A 15,997-nucleotide genomic window follows, 5' to 3' on the forward strand; every position below is an offset into this window, starting at 1 on the left:
TTTCAGTGGAACTACTGAGGATTTACTTTGATGGATATGGAGCCAGGATCTGGCATGCAGAAAATATGCATTTACATTCTACCAAAGTGTCTAAAATAGTTGCCCAGGGATGCTGAAATTCAATTTGAGACCTTGTATTCACTTGGCAGAGCACATAATTAAATATTTTGTGCCACAAAATTAACCAGAGTCTCAGGGGTATGGGTAAGAGACAGCTTAGAATCAACCATGAGAGCCAAACTAAGACCTACTTCCCAGGCAAGATATTCAGTAAATATTGTAAAAAATTCATTGCAGTCATATATAGGTTCAAAATAATTTTTTTTTAGTATTTAATCTTGCTGATTTAGTATTTAATCATGCTGATTATCTGTAGTAACTTCTTACCTCAGAGGAAGAGGTTATCGGCAGTGTGGATTCATTTAAATAACCCAAATATCAAGAACTACTCTTGAACTAAAGCTCCTGCTTTACAGCTAAAATTTATTTGTTCTTGAACTAACCATTTGGAAAGAAGCATCAGGTAAAAACCAAATACAATTACAATAGGCCAGACCTCAGAACAAGTGGTCAAAAGCCCCAAAGCAGAATTTTTGCCTTTTAAGGTCTCCAGAGACCCTGCACTGCAAGGAGTTCAATGTTCCTGAAAAGCAGACCAAATTCCTTTAGTGTTTGATGTCACCACTCTTCAGTTTAGATTCCAGACATGGTGAGTCTAAAAACAAGAGTTTGAGTTAAACCTCTAGGATATGGCCCAATAATAGTTCTGAGCTATAAAGTGCAATAGTAATACTTGGTGTTTCAAATGTTACTTTCTATCAAATGCTTTCAAAATATAAACGTAAAGCTGCCTGCCATGTTTATGAAGCTTTAAGCAAAGGTTCAAGTTCCTTTCACCTTGAGAGGGTAATTTCCCTCAGTACCTGGAGAACAGCACACATATAAGAGAATAATGCTGTATTTTACACCTAAGAGAAGCAGAATTACCTCCTCCAAGTATGCAGGACAATATGGCTTCCCTGTTGGTATGGACTATGTTCCTTATGGACAGGAGAAGGAAACCAATATGTATCAACACAAGACAGTGTTTAGAGATGTTAATTCAAGTTTTTTTATGTGGAAACCTCCAGTGAGTGTGCCCAAGCATCAGTGCTCAAGTGGGAAATGAGGACACCTGTGTAAAAAGAGTTAAGCATTTCTCTCCATCAGGCTTTTCTAGTTGTGGACAGAGAGAAGTACAATTGTGGAAGCGTGTTTCAAGCAGGGAAGAATCACACTTTCAATCATAGAGTCATTAAGGTTGGAAAAGACCTCTAAGATCATTGAATTCAAACATTAACCCAGCACTGCCAAGTCCAACACTAAACCATGTCCCAAAATGCCACATCCACGCGTCTTTTCAACACCTCCACGGACGGTGGTTCCACGACTTCTGTGGGCAGCCAGTTCCAGTGCCTCCAACCCTCGATGTCCTTGCTGTAGCACGGTGCCCAGAAGCGGACACAGGACGGAGCACCCGCTGCACTCAGCACAGGAGCGGGAGCACCGCTGCCGCCGGGCTCCGCAGCGCCAGAACCGGCGCGGCAGAGCCCGGCAGCTCCGCTCCAGCCAAGGAGCCGGCGCCGCGGCCGCTCCGTGAGGGGCAATTCCCGGTGGGAAGCGCGGCAGGGCGGGAGAGCGGCCCCGCTCCCGAAGCGCCACAGCGCCACCTGGCGGCGGCGGTGGCGCCACCGCCCACGCAGCGCCGAGGAGCGCGGGCGGCAGCGGGAGAGCCCGGGGCCACTCCCGGCCCGGCTCTGCCGGCCCCCGCGCCGGGAAGGGCCCTTTCCCACCGCGGGAAGCTGCCACGTCCTCCCCACAGCAGCTCCTTGCATCGCCCATGGGTGGGCGATTTCAGCGTTGCCCATGGCGTTCCGGGGTGCAGCAGCCTCAGCGTTAATGAATAATTCGTTGCCGGACGCGCCTGATGGGTTCTCAGAGATGCAGCAGCGTTCACCTCTCGAGCACGGGGGCAGTTCTTTGGCACGGGCGTTCTTGCACTCGCACATCTGCGAGCCCAAAGCAGCCCCAGCCCGAGAGCAAATCCCCGCGGTGTCCCACTGCGGCGCCTCACAGTCAGCCAACACCACCTTATTAAGTCAAAATCACAGGAAGAGGGAGAACAAACAGCATGTCAGTTTGATCAAGACATGTAACAATTATGTGCAAGAGGAAAAAACCCAAAAGTTAGTAGAGCACATTCTTTTTATCCATAGGTTCAGGTTTATGGATGTTTTGCACTTTTTTCAGTTTTTCCCCCTCTTTACCACACCCCTCCCCCCCCCCTTTTTTTTTTACTTTTTTAAAAAACAGATGTAGCCAAATGTTTTTGAATCACACATACTCCAAAATGCCTCACAATCATTTGTGGAACCACCCCTAGGCTCTAAACCCTTATATCACTAATGCAGCCTCCTTGTTGCTAGCTTGCCAAACAATAGACATTGTTCCTGAAGAGTCTAGCCAAAAATAATATGATGTGCAACTGCCTTCCCACTGTTGTCCTTGCAAAATTACTTAAAAGTTCCAGAGATGCCTTTACGGATGGTGTACAGCACAAATAAACCCGAAAGGAGCAGAACAATTTGAAAAGCTTGTAGGAACATTGGAAATGGGTGGAGTAGAAATAAAATGTTGTAGGGGAAGGAAGAGAGAAAAGCATTATGAGAAAGAGTTTATATTAAATGATAGTGAAGTGTTTAGTTATGCAGATGTTTTCATGTTGTTGCAGAAGTGAAACCACAAATATTTGAGCATATAATCTGTGAGTTTGGTGGTTGTGCAGTTGCACCTTAAATGATACTTTTATGCAGCTCTGATTTTGGAAAGAATCACTTTGAATGAAGATTCAGGAGGAAATATAAAATGGCTACCCTTCCTGGTTGGAGAAATACATTATCTGAAGAAGAAATATCTGGAAATCACAGGGGTCACAGACCCACAGCGATATATATATATATATATATATATATATATATATATATATACACTAGCCCTATATATATATATATATATATAGATAGTAGCTTATGGGCAGTCTCATCTGTATTTAATTCAAAACTTAAACATTGAGGCAGGGGAAAAAAAAGAAAAAAAATGAATTATTTTGAACTGCCATCATAAAAATTGAATTTATTTCTTATGTATAGTTCATTAAATTCCAGTGAAGGATCAGCTTGACTTTTCTGCTATTAGTAGTCCAGGCCATGAAAGAGGCTCCTTCATGAACCACTGGAATTTCATACTGTTGTTCTCTGTGTTGTACATCTCCGGATATAAAGATCATTCATCTTCCATCAGCAATACATTTATTGATAAAGAAAGCCTTGCAAGGCAGGTCAAATCCATATGCACACTGTGTGTGGTGTGAGAATTGACTTTCAAGTTTTCCTTTGCATTTCTACTTGTAATCATCGATCTACTTAGTCATCCTAAGTCTCAGTCCTAGACTCTGATACAAATTCAGAGCTGAACTTTGACCATAGTCCTGAATCAGAGGTATAGAAGAAAACTGAGCAAGTGAAAAAAAGTCACCACAACTATTTCAGAGGAAAGATAATTAAAAAAACAAAACAAAACATAACAAAAAAAAAAAAAAAAAAAAAAAAAAACCAAAAAAAAAAACCAAAACAAAACCACAACATTCTGGCAAATACCAAAGCTGATATTTCTACATAATGTAACTCAATTATGAGGCATTTACTAATCACATCATATTTATTGTTAACAAATTGTTGCAAGTGCCTGCTACAATGGGCCTCTGTTTAGCCATTCCTGGCTGCTTGACAAATGATCTGTGGTGTTAGAAGGTCACAGAAGAGTAGTAGAGAAACACTGGGAGGGGGAAAAAAAGGGAAGGAAAAAACCCCAAACTCCAACTGTACAGCAAGACGAGACTGTGGGAGAATCTCAGATATGCTCTTTAAGTGTAGCCATCCCTTATAAGGAAGAAAATCATTACCAACATAAAGCACAGCCTGTGGGCAAAGCCTGTGCCACTCAGATGCACCCCCAGCGCTGTCCCTGGTGACGTGTCCGTGTACTCATCATGCAAGTATGTGCCGCTCAATGTACAGCTGCAGCGTCTTCCTCCCCGGGGGACACGGCATCTATATGTCCAGAGAAAGAACACGTGGGCCCAGGTCTGACCCCCCGACCTCCACATGCTGCAAGCTGCTTCCAGAGCTGAGGGAAAGGAAATGACCCAGAGGAAACAAGGCTGGACATCATTCCATGAGTGCACTCTTGTGGTCAACTGGGAAAAGAAACCAAACCAAGAAACGAAACGAAACAGTCATGACAGAAATTAGGTTGATCTGGTCATTACACTGACAGAAAAAAATGCCTTTCCTTTTAGTGGCTGTGGTGCCTTTTAGGAGTTTCTGTTTTGTTTTGCTGATTTGCTGGGGTTTAGAGTTTCCCGATTATCAGAGCCCTCCCAAAGCACTCCTACATTCTCTGTCTGTGCATGTGAGTGCCGTCTCCTATTCCCCAATGAGAAAGGCATTTTTAACAAATTGATAAGACAGAATTTTCCCATACAGTCACTATCAGGCAAGCAGAGCACTGCATGGCATGTTAGAAAAGAAAAAATGTGCTCTAACTTGGACTAGCCCTCCAGTTCCTCCCCTTCCTCATCCCAGGGTCAGAGCCAGATGGAGAAACACCTCCCAGTCTACAGCACTCACATTCCTGAAGCAAATGCCAGATGCAGTCCGGTGGCCTGGGTTTGGTCCATTTGCCCACCTATGTTAGCTGTCGGGGAATTTCAAGGAAGCAGGAAAAACAGCAGCTGGAGGAATGAAAAACCAGCTGCTGTATCCAGCATTGGCAGCAAGCACACAAAATCTATGTGCTGTGTCTTCCTTGTGTGCTGCCCCATATGCTTTGAGGAACAATCAGTAAAGCCTGATTTTCCTCATACAGACGGAAAATATCTGAGACCTGAGCTTGTAATGAAAACCATGCTTAGATAGGGGTTTGTATAGGAGCGTTTTTCTATGGGGATGAGGCGAAGGGCAAAGTAGAATTCCCTTTTTGCTAACATACCATCCCTTAAAACACCTAAAATGTCCAAAGCATTGAAGAGGAGATTTAGGTTTGGGCAAGAAGTATGGTCACAGAATAATTTATTAATTATTGGAGGGGTCCTTTCATTTCACTCCAGTTGCAGCGAGCTTTTGGTTCTCCTTGGTGTCGGGAACAGCCAGGACTTTTCAAGGGTGGGCAGCATGAGGCAGCAGGCCATATCTGTCAACAAGGCACTGTGTGGGCCAGCTTAAAAACCTCTCTTCCTGCCATTGTTATCCTTGAAGTCCTGGAATTTCATCCAAATGGATTTGACCCCTTGCTAAACAGCCTGTGCATACTTCCCTGATTAGGGTATTCCTGTTAGATGAAAAGAAGGAGGGGGTGGAAGTGGAAGAAGAGCTGCTTTCTCCACCTCTGCCCAAGCAACACAAGCATCCTGCTGCACACTGGACTCCAGGATGGGCACGTGGCTTTGAGGAAAAACAGCTTGTCCATTGTCCAGTGGGGGAGCAGGTCTGTGCACCTCAGGTGTGCCCTACAAGCAGCAGCTGCTAAAGGGGGGAGAAAAAAAGGATACATTTCTTCACCCAACTTGTATTTGCTTGTGGAAGAAATTTGTTAGTGTCATTTTGACCTAATCTTTAGGAAAAGTCTGTTATTATGGCAAATTCAAGTCTGAAATGCATTGTCCTTTCCCATGGTGCAGCTCTCAGTCTGCCCTAATGCTCTGCCATGGTTGCAGGTAGTTCTCAAACCTCTCCATCTATTTCCCCCTTCATTTTTGTATCAGTCTATGCCCAGCTAAATTCCCTGTACCTGACTAGATGATCCCAAAATTTCATATAACTCAGAATAACACTGGTTAGTATTACCATCTGCTTCCAGCTCTCCCACTTTGTTTTTCTCATTCATTTCCCCAAACTTCCTACAAAAGGAACTTCACAGTTTCTTCCATGACAGGGCTGCTGATGTCCAGGACAGGCCACTGCTACCACTTCAGCTCTATCACTCAGCATATTTCTCTGCCCGTACATGAAGGTGTTCCAAAAATCAAACTGGATTTCCTGGAAATAGAAGAACACTTAAAGCAAAAACTACCTTCAAAACAATCTGAAACTAGAAGGTCTGGACAGAGCATTCCAGACTTAATCAGAAAAGGATCTGGGTCTTCTCGCTTCTGGCAGAGACTTCATTCCCTTTGTCTTCACTGGGCTTTGGATCAATGCATACAAAAAATATTTCCACTTTAGCTTTGGCCATTCACCCAGCTATGCCCTCTTGTACAGCCATGTGCTGTTATTGTGGTTCTAATTAGCAAAGGTTATAGCTATATCTATTGTTTCAGCAAAGTTTGGGCCACGAAGTTCACATGATCATACTGAGCTGAAAATAGAGGTTATCAAGCAATCAAGCTAAGCACATTACTTGCAATTACAGCTCCTTATTTGTTTTATTCCCATACACTCACCTTTTTGTCCCGCCTTCCCTTCTCCCCAGCTGTACTGCCAGCATACCACTTGGAGCAGTGCTGCAGCTTTGCTGTGAGCCGTGACCCTGCATCGTGTGGGCAACAGAATTAAGCCCTGCCGCTGTACCCATCTAAAGTGATGTATGGACAGGGGTGACATGGGTGTACCTTGGCAGCCACGTGGCAGTAAATGATATTACAGTAAACGATATTACAAAGACACACCACTGGAAAGGACAAAGCACATTGAGTTAATCGTCAAGCCAGGTTGCTTGTAGCCAGTGAATGCAAATGATTGACTGAGAGCTCTCCCTGTGCCAAAACAATAATGAGAGATTAAAAGGGATTTGGACATTGTTCCCCTTTCACTCTCAGCCAGAATCCAAAGACACAAGCATCACACATGCGCACATTCAGGTATTTTGAAACAAAAGTGCACACAGAAGATTGAAATTGTGCAACCAACTCTGTTCTTAGCATCACTGTCAGTAGTTGTGTAAACTACTATGGCTATATAGCTATATATGGCTGTTTTCTTATTTATATTTCACCTATCTTGGACTGTGTTGTTGAATGAGACCATTTTACTTTTATATTCAGCTTGTCATGTTTTTGGTTCTAAGGAGCTAGCATGAGGTAGTTATGCTCGGATCACAGTGATGAATGCTGATATACAAAATTTGCAAAGGTTAGCTTAAAATAGCTTATTAATTGAATTAGTTAAATATCTGGCAACTATTCTATGGATAGTGTTACCTGTTTAAGCCCTGCTTGGTTCAGTTTAATTGTGCCTCTTAGAGATTCAGGCTACTGATAAGTGTGGTCTGCCACCACACTTTGCTTTTCACTGACTTTAAATGCCATGTTGAAAAACTGTGACATTAAGAGTACTTCAGCTTGGGGTTCTTTTTGTTTGTATTCTGCCCAGAGACCTCTTAAGCCCTATGCTGTTCTCAGAAGCAAAATGATGTCTAGAATCTCTTTTTCTGCCTTTTGTGCTCTATTTATGAAAAAACAGATTTCCTCACAATTAAGTGACACTAAACCAAGATGCCACCCCCATTCAGGGAATGAGGGGCTTCCAACATGGCTACTGCACTCCATAGAAATAGTCTGGTACTACAGCCTCTTCCCAGAGAACATCATTTGTTCTTTAACTTCTCCCACTAGATTATTCCTCAACACCTTCTCCATATAGAGGAGCCTTAAATAGCTCTTCTTGAGCTCTCTAGCTTGAGAGAAAAGGTTGCCAGCTATCCTCAAATCTAGCAGTGATCCTCCACCAAAACTTGTAAAAAGCAAGGGTTATTTGTGGGACACACAGATCTGTTGTTACCAAAATACTTTGTGCTTGTCATGGAGTGGTAACCTCCTTTCTCATAAATGCATCCACAGAAAAATCACATTCAGTTTAATTAAATGGTAAGATTTATCTTTTTCTCAAGAATTAGAGGTGTTTCAAATATGGTGGCAAAAACAAACTTTTCTAGATCTCAGAGCAAATGAAACCAAGTCCTTGAAGACAACTATTCTTGGAATACCCAAAATCAAGGGAAAAAGATGCAGACAATTCTTTGATAAGAAGCTAGAGGTCAGATCTGATATAGCAAGCAGAAAATTTTTGTTCTTTCTCAAAAAATAAGGGGGGGGGCGATCTGGTCAGGATTCCTCAAAAATTGTGCTAGAACTGACTTACACACAACATGGTAATTCTGAATTGTAATTCTGCTCTTCTCAAGCATCTGTTTTGCTTTTCCAGGTAATGCATTGTTAAGCACAGTATTGATTAGCTTTGATTTAATGCAGGTTCTCCTGTGACTACTTACCCATAACAATGAAAATGTTTCCTCCCTAAATGGAAATAAGAAGCAATAACATTTTAGAGCGGTAGGTATCAAACCCCATGGTGGCTTATACCTGGAATATAACAGTTCAGAAATTAAAATAAAAAATACTGTTCATTCCTATTAACCCAAAATTTAAATACTCCCTTTATTATACCTACTTTTTTATTTCCCTTCCCAGCTTCCACGTTAATAAAGGCTGTAGCTATAATAAAGTCTGGGAAGCTAATAGAGACATTAAGTACCTTCAGAATCAGGTTAGAATGGTAAATATCAACTATATTTCATTTGACTGCATGTAAGAGAAACACCTAGTTTGCCTTTCCCAAGAACTTTTTGTGGCTCTTTAGGACCACAGAACAGTTTGCATTTTGTTAAAACTGGTACCACTTAAGGAAAGAAATGAGAGCTTTCTAATACAGTGATTTCTAATAAATTCATCTGTCCCTGCGTGAAATTCATATGAAATGAAAAATGAGTGGCATAGATTAGTTGTACACTGGAGACTTTTTGCTAGCCATTTTGTTCCCAAGTTCTGAAAAGGCTTGCAAGTAAATCTGGAAGACACAAGAAATTACATAACATGAGGCTCACACAACACAGAGCTCCTGAGAAAGGCCAGAACAGCAGACACTCCCATCCTAGGCCTCTGTTGCTTCTCAAGGAACAGTGGCAAGAACAGCTTATTGCACAAGTGCCATTTGTTTAATTAATCTTCTTCAGGCTGTCTTCATGTGAGGCATCCAGTCACTGAATGGCTGAGCAGGACACAACAGGTGACACAGGAGGTAGGATGCCATCAGAAAGCGCCAGACAGTTTGTGCAAGGGCACTTCATGGCTGAAATAAAAGTGATGAAAGATCATGCCCACCTTCTATCCCTTCTGGCAATGACTCTGAGTCCTGTTTCATGTCTGTTCAGCTGACTCACTGTTAAACACGCAGAGAGCAGAAAGGAGCAGTGATGTAAAGCCTTGGTTGGCCTTTTGGAAAGATCTTTGGTTGAGTTTGTTCCCCCTGCCCCACCCCAAAAATACTATTTCTATTTCTGTCTCTGCCACTTCTCCATCTCTAATGGCATCTTTAATGTCAGACACAGAGTAAGAAAGAAGTATAACGGAGAGAGATTTGGAAGCTACTACAAACCAAACACTTTTGCTAAATCTCTCTCTGCATTCCCAATTTCTATGAGTACGGGTTGAGACCAACATGAGGTTGAAGAAGCATCTAAAAGCCCCATGTTACTTCACAGCCTTTGAGCTACGTTTTCAATTATTTTCTTTCTTTTTATGTGAAAGTGTTCAATGAACCTACAAGAACATTTTTATTACAAATTTTTAAAGTGCTTAAAAAACCACAGTGGTGTGAAGACAGCAGTCGGAACTCTGTGTAATGGATACAAAAATATTTTAACCCCAGAGCTGGTGTTATAGACTTACTTTCTATTCCACAACTTGCTCCTGCTTTCTTCCTTTTTGGTCTCATACATGTTGTACATATTTATGGCAGTCTTCCAGTGGTGAGGTTGCAGTGAGAGTGCAGACAGCAGCCCTCACCTGCAACAGAAAATGAGCTTCTAGTTATGCCATGAATATCCTATGCCATTTATAAATGCCAAGTTGTTTGGTTGTGGGTTTGGGTTTGTTTTTTTTTTTTTTTTTCTAAGATATATGCATTTTGGAAAACATGCTTGCTTTCTCAAAATGCTAAGCAGCTTCACAATGTCTCACAGGGAGGAAATATAACTAATAGTCATCTTTTAGAAAGTGACAACTGGCACATGAGTAGCAACTGTGCCTCATACAGTATAATTGCTGGTATTTCAAAAGGTGACTTTGTAAGCAGGGATGTTTATAAGGCACCCTGCTGTCTGCATGCTAGTCAAAAGTTGCTGGGGATTTGTGTGATTTTCTTTTAAATTTTTGTTTGTTTTGAACTTTTATCTTCTCTGTAAAAGCAACAGTTTGCCATTAAAGCAGAGTTTGCAGGCAATTTAACTCTCAAGTAACAAAACTGTGGTCTCATATAGTGTCTGATATCAGAATAGAACAAATGAAGCATGGAGATAAATTCTGAAAATTATTTTAAAAGACCTACTTCTTAAATACTGTTTCTCCCTGTGAAAAACAGCTATGCAAGAGAGAAGCATAAAATGAACTTCTACCAAATAATTTTTTTTACTGAAATTTCCTCAAGTGATGCATTTAGATTACCTGCTGTCACCTCAAGCAGGTTCATAGGATCATGGACTAAGCCAGGTTAGAAGGAGCCTAAGGAGATCATCCAGTCCAACCTCCTGACAAAGCAGAGTCAGCTGTGAACATGGGGGTTTCAAAAAACAAATCTCCCATTTCCTTTTGTTTATATCTTAACCACCACTTAGGACTAGAAGGCAGCCTCCTCCTCATCAAGCTTCTGAAAACAGTTACATATGAATTTCTTTTTCTTCTTTAGGTAGAAGGGTATTTATTTTAATATGAAGCCTTTTCCATTTGAGCAGTGAACAAGGCAGGGAAAGAAAAGCCTCTCTTAGTAAATAAATACATCAGCACATACAAGCAAGGATTCGTGGAGACAATGGAAATGTGGACATCTGACTTGTACCAGTTAACTCCAGGGAAAAGAGGTAAAAAACAATATTGCCTTCGGCATCTATAGTTATGGCTTTGCCATATGGAATGACAGTGATGTATGCCCTGACTAAGTGAGCTCATAATCAGGCTTTTCAATCTAGTCAAAGAAGGTGCTGGGGAGAGGTAATGTTGGCAAGTAACTAAAGTATAACTGAGGCAGTATCGTGAACAAGAAGTAGCAGAAGAAATCAGAAAAAATATTGCTCCCCACACACAAACATCCCTCAAAACAATAATTGTACTTTCAGGTCTGACTTTGATGCTGTTGTTCACATGTAGCAAACTTGAGTTTAAGCCCAGGACAGCTTAAGCGTTTCCAGGAAAGAAAGTGCCTCAACAACAGAGTAATAAAAAGGTAAGGAAGTCCACATCATGTGCTGAGCTCTGAATATCTGCTGAAGGAGTGAGCTAATGTGCAATGTGACGAAGTAGGAAGCTGCTAATGACAGACAAGCTCCAAACTGGATTGTTCCTGGGGGTTCCCAGGTGTCTATCAGATGAAAAAATAATTGCAGCAGGGAAAATGCAAAAAAAATTAAAAAAAAAAAAAAAAAAAAAAAAAGAGTATTCTTATGATCTCTTGGTTGTGTAACAGTCTCCATAGCCTCATCTTGAGACACTTTTCCAAAGCTTTGTCAAGTCAATTGTAAATACACCTCCTGAAGAAACAGAATTGCATTGGCAGGGAAAAAGATGTTGTGATCCAATGGGTCTTTTCTATCTCGAATTACCATAACCTCAGCTGGACATGTCCAAAATCTTTTAGAGAGGAATGTGTGTTAACACTTCCATGAGGACATGGGCCTCTGGGGAGGTGAATGTGTAATTGCTCCAGCAAAGAAACATCATCTAACTAGTCAGGAATGAGAAGTTATTGTACACTGAGCCAGTATTAGACCAGTTGGGAAATTTCATGTCTTTTTTTTTTTTTTTTCAATCATCAACAATTTCCCAATGTGATCCATTTCAACTAGGCTTTCTATCCCACTTAGCAAAGAATCTCCCAGATTTCAAATATTTTTAAATTTCAGATGAACAGTTTAATTCAGCAGTATTTTATTGTAAAATTATTTTTAAATTGTATCATTATCAGATAAGGAAAATTTTGTTTTGGGAAGAAATTGCAATGTGTTTCACATAGTCTCTTCACTGAGTATGCCTCGCCTCTAAAAATCAGTGACTGTAGTAATAACTAGAAATGATGGTACTGCTATTGTTAACACTACTTGAATGAAAAAGAACTTTTCAGGAAACTTTATAGATATTTCTATGCTGGAAAGTTTTTATCTAAAAAAACCCCAGGTTTTAGAAAAAAATATTTATATTTTTGTTAAGTTTTCAAATAACAAACATTTTCTTTTAAATTGTTACAAAATTTTTCAGCAATGTTATATGCAAGTTTTTTATTTTTATATCTTTCTATTCAACAGGTACATTAAAGTGTCATAAGAGAGTTAAAAAACAACAACAAACTTCAATCATATCCATCTATTTCCTGAGAGGGAAAAGGAAATACTGACATTTTAATGTTGTTTTATTTTAATTAGAAGAAGCACAACTGGTCTGTTTTGATAGCAAGTCTTGAGAACTTATCAGAACAAATATTACTAATTACTAAAGTGATGATAGTTGACTGCAATTTAGACTCAGCATTCCCAGAAGATCTTATTGTGTAATCAATTTGAACCTACATGGTTAAACCAAATCAAAGGATTAACATAAAAATCAGCACAGGAGCATATAACCATGTCAGACTTAGGCACACTTTACCTCTGCTTTCAGTGTTTGAGGCAAAGACCTGGGAATAACATCAAGAGTGGAGCTATTGAGAAAACTGGGAAGGCCTCATCTTGACATGGAGCAGCAACAGGGTGCTGAAATCAGGGAAAGATGTTGTATTATAGGGCCTTTCCCACCCCAAAACCTGCCCACCACAACCAGTGTAGCACTACCTTAAAACTTACTGAGACTGAGAGGATTGGAAAAGCACATACCTGTGGACATATGCCTCTAGCTTTTGATATCAGTTTTGTCAGTGCTAAAGATAAAAGAGAAAAACTTACACTTTTTTATTTTTCTTTGTTAAAACAATAAGGGGAAAATCTCTTGCTTCTTGCTTCACAGTTATGTGACTTTGTTTGGTCACTAATAGCATTCAAATTGCCTTAAGGGCTATGATGGGAAAAGGCTACATTTAAAATAAGGTTTGAAAGAGGCATGAACTGCTACCCAATCTCTGAGGGAAGTGGAGATCTTTTTATTATTATCATCATCATCACCATTACTTTGTTATTGTCTTGAGATTAGCCTTAAAAACAAGAGCTATTTTTGAAACTGAAACATGGGTGAAAAATGCTTGGGTACTGAGCCAAGGTTTCCTAGGGCACTGTTCCTTAGCTGGGTTTTTAAACATTGTAGAAAACACTTCAAAAAGTTTAGTTTTTAACTTTTTTTTTTTTTTTTTTTTTTTTATGTAATAGACATAGTACAATGCTCCTTGATAAGGCTAAACCAGACCTGGAGATGCTCAAATGCATCTGGAGGCAGGCAGGTCACTCCCTGCTCCAGCATTGGGAGCTGCTCACCTTTGGGGCACTTAGGGGAGACACAGCCATGCCAGAGGAACCTGTTTCTGTGCCTCAGAAATCCCTTTGTCCTCCAGGTGGGTGAAAGGGCTGCAGTCAGAAACTTACTTAACCATACTCTTTTAGGGTCACTAATTCGCAGGGCCATTAACCCCACATGTGGAGCCCAGCTAGGACTGCAATAGATGGGGAAAAACTGCTCCTTTCCTCCCTACACACTGGCTTTCCGTAAGAGCAACGCTCTTCTAGAATGCAGCTTGGCTGTGTTTGTTAAAAATACCAAACTTCATGGACTGCACATACAGATGCATATCAGCAAGGAACTTGAGTGTGTGCCCCACCTTTAACTCGTTGAAAACAACCTGTGTGCAACTGAATGTGCATTTACCCATCTTGCTAAATTGGAAAGGGTAAGATCTACGAGGGACTGCTACAGTATAAATCAGGCACATATTGCTCCATTTTCTCAATTAGGAATGTGCTGTAAAAACTTGGAATGACAGTTTAATGAATGTAAGATGAAAGAAATGTTTTTCCATGTTGTTATGAAAATTCTCATTGATAAAAAATAAATATATTACAATTGACATTTTTCTGAAGGTAGTTAAGGAAAGAAGAACTTTTCCTGTCAGCAAAGTGTGATTTTTAGAAGATTATTACTTGGTGGAGAGGAGATAGTGGGTACCTGTTTCCAACAATGAGACAACTTCAATGTGTCCTCAACTAAGATAACTGATTAAGTGCATATTGGATTAAAGATTATGTTCTAGGGGCATCCTGTCAGCTGTACAAATGCCTTAATGTCTACAGTATTACCATGTGAGAGATGCAAGATGGTTTGGCAATGAATTCCTAAAAAGGGATTATATACTGTTTTCCTCTCAAAACTGAGGTCTCAAAAAAAAAAAAAAAGGCAGAATCAAAGAAAACCTGGCATCTGCCCAGCTGTATGTTGGAAATAACTTATGAATTAGCACTTTGTAAAGCACAAACTCAGCCTGTGTTTTGGAAGCGTTTTCTGCGTTGCCCTTTGTTTGTCACTGGGCTGCTCTGCACCTGTTTCATACTGTACATATTTGGAATTTTTCTGTATTCTTCATCATTTCAAAGACAGGAATATAAACAGCTCAGCTTTTCCTGAGATGACTGTGTGTGTGTGTGTGTGTGTGTGTGTGTGTGTGTGTGTGTGTACATATGCATCACTGAAACTTCCTAGACTCAAATGCTGTTTTCTCTTGCCAGACTCGCCTGTGGGTCTTCCTGAACAGCAGGCACTTTTTCAATAGCAACTTGGAGATACTGAGGGAGAATAGAAGGTCATTTTCTAAGACAGGATGCCAAGAGGACAGGAATTGAATGGTGCTGGCTGGCCACTAGACGCCATGCAAATCAAGAATGCAGCGTGGTCCCCAGGGAAATAGTTCATGAGCCTGGAGTATATGATAAACCTGCAACCAAAGCCTTCTTAGGCAAGTGCGATAACAATGTGTCACATTCCAGAGGAGTCAAAAACAAAGGTTGCAAAAGTCCTTGCAAAGCAGCACTCCCTCAAGACAACTGTGCTTTCAAGGAAAAGGAAAGATTTGGCAGGTTCTGTCACTTCTGGTTATTTTCTGAAAACAACACCGAATGGTTTAGGGTCAGTCTGTCTTGAAGCCTCTGTGTAAGTGACAGCAGAAAAGAGATGTAAGACTCTCTAACCTTTAAGAGGTTAAAAAATTGATATGCATATGCAGCCACATACTGAAAATAAAGTAAATGCCACAATAAGGAGGTGGTAAACAGATATTTCCACAGTACATTACAAATAATTACCTGTTTTAATATAGTGTTAGCCATCAGCTAGACTAAGCCATCTCTTTAATTGCTTTCTTACCTTTCTCATTTGCATATTGCACTGCTTTCTTAAAAAAGTAGTCACTTCATTGCTGCTCATAAATTGAGAGTAAACAGTTCAAGATATGTACTCCTTCTGCTTGCCATTGTTCAGGGACAAGTTTGTGCCAACAGATCATGAAATAACTGCACAGAGGAGATGTTATTTACTATTAATTACTGATGTTGGCTGACTGGTCAAGTCCCATGGTCTGTGGGAGAGGGGGACAAGGAATGGGAGACCAAATAAATCACCCTTGCTAAGGTGACAGACAAAATCCTGACGTGTGTATGAAGCATGAGATTCCACAGGTAGAGCATAACTTATGGTGTCCTGAGAATCAAGGAAGAAAAGATCAAGTGTGCCCCAGAATTCAGAAAGTAACTACACTGTTCTTTTGTGAATCAGATCAAGCTTACTGCCTCACCCTGCTTTCAACTTTGAGGTTTGCTGCTTCTCTTTCAGATATGAAGGTTATCTGAGCTCATATGCTCCTTTATTCCAGATATTCCTGCCAGTAGC

The 15,997-nt window shown here is 40.6% G+C and overlaps 1 long non-coding RNA gene across 1 annotated transcript; it reads right to left on the reverse strand.

Moving 5' to 3' along the window:
* Positions 1-466: 466 nt before the first annotated feature.
* Positions 467-1,634, reverse strand: LOC128796710 (uncharacterized). Its single transcript, XR_008433872.1, has 2 exons — positions 1,407-1,634; positions 467-715 (listed from the first exon to the last, which is right to left on the reverse strand). It is a non-coding gene; the product is annotated as an uncharacterized LOC128796710 (long non-coding RNA).
* Positions 1,635-15,997: the final 14,363 nt, after the last annotated feature.

Source organism: Vidua chalybeata, chromosome 1, assembly GCF_026979565.1.
Source record: "Vidua chalybeata isolate OUT-0048 chromosome 1, bVidCha1 merged haplotype, whole genome shotgun sequence".
NCBI lineage: Eukaryota > Metazoa > Chordata > Aves > Passeriformes > Viduidae > Vidua > Vidua chalybeata.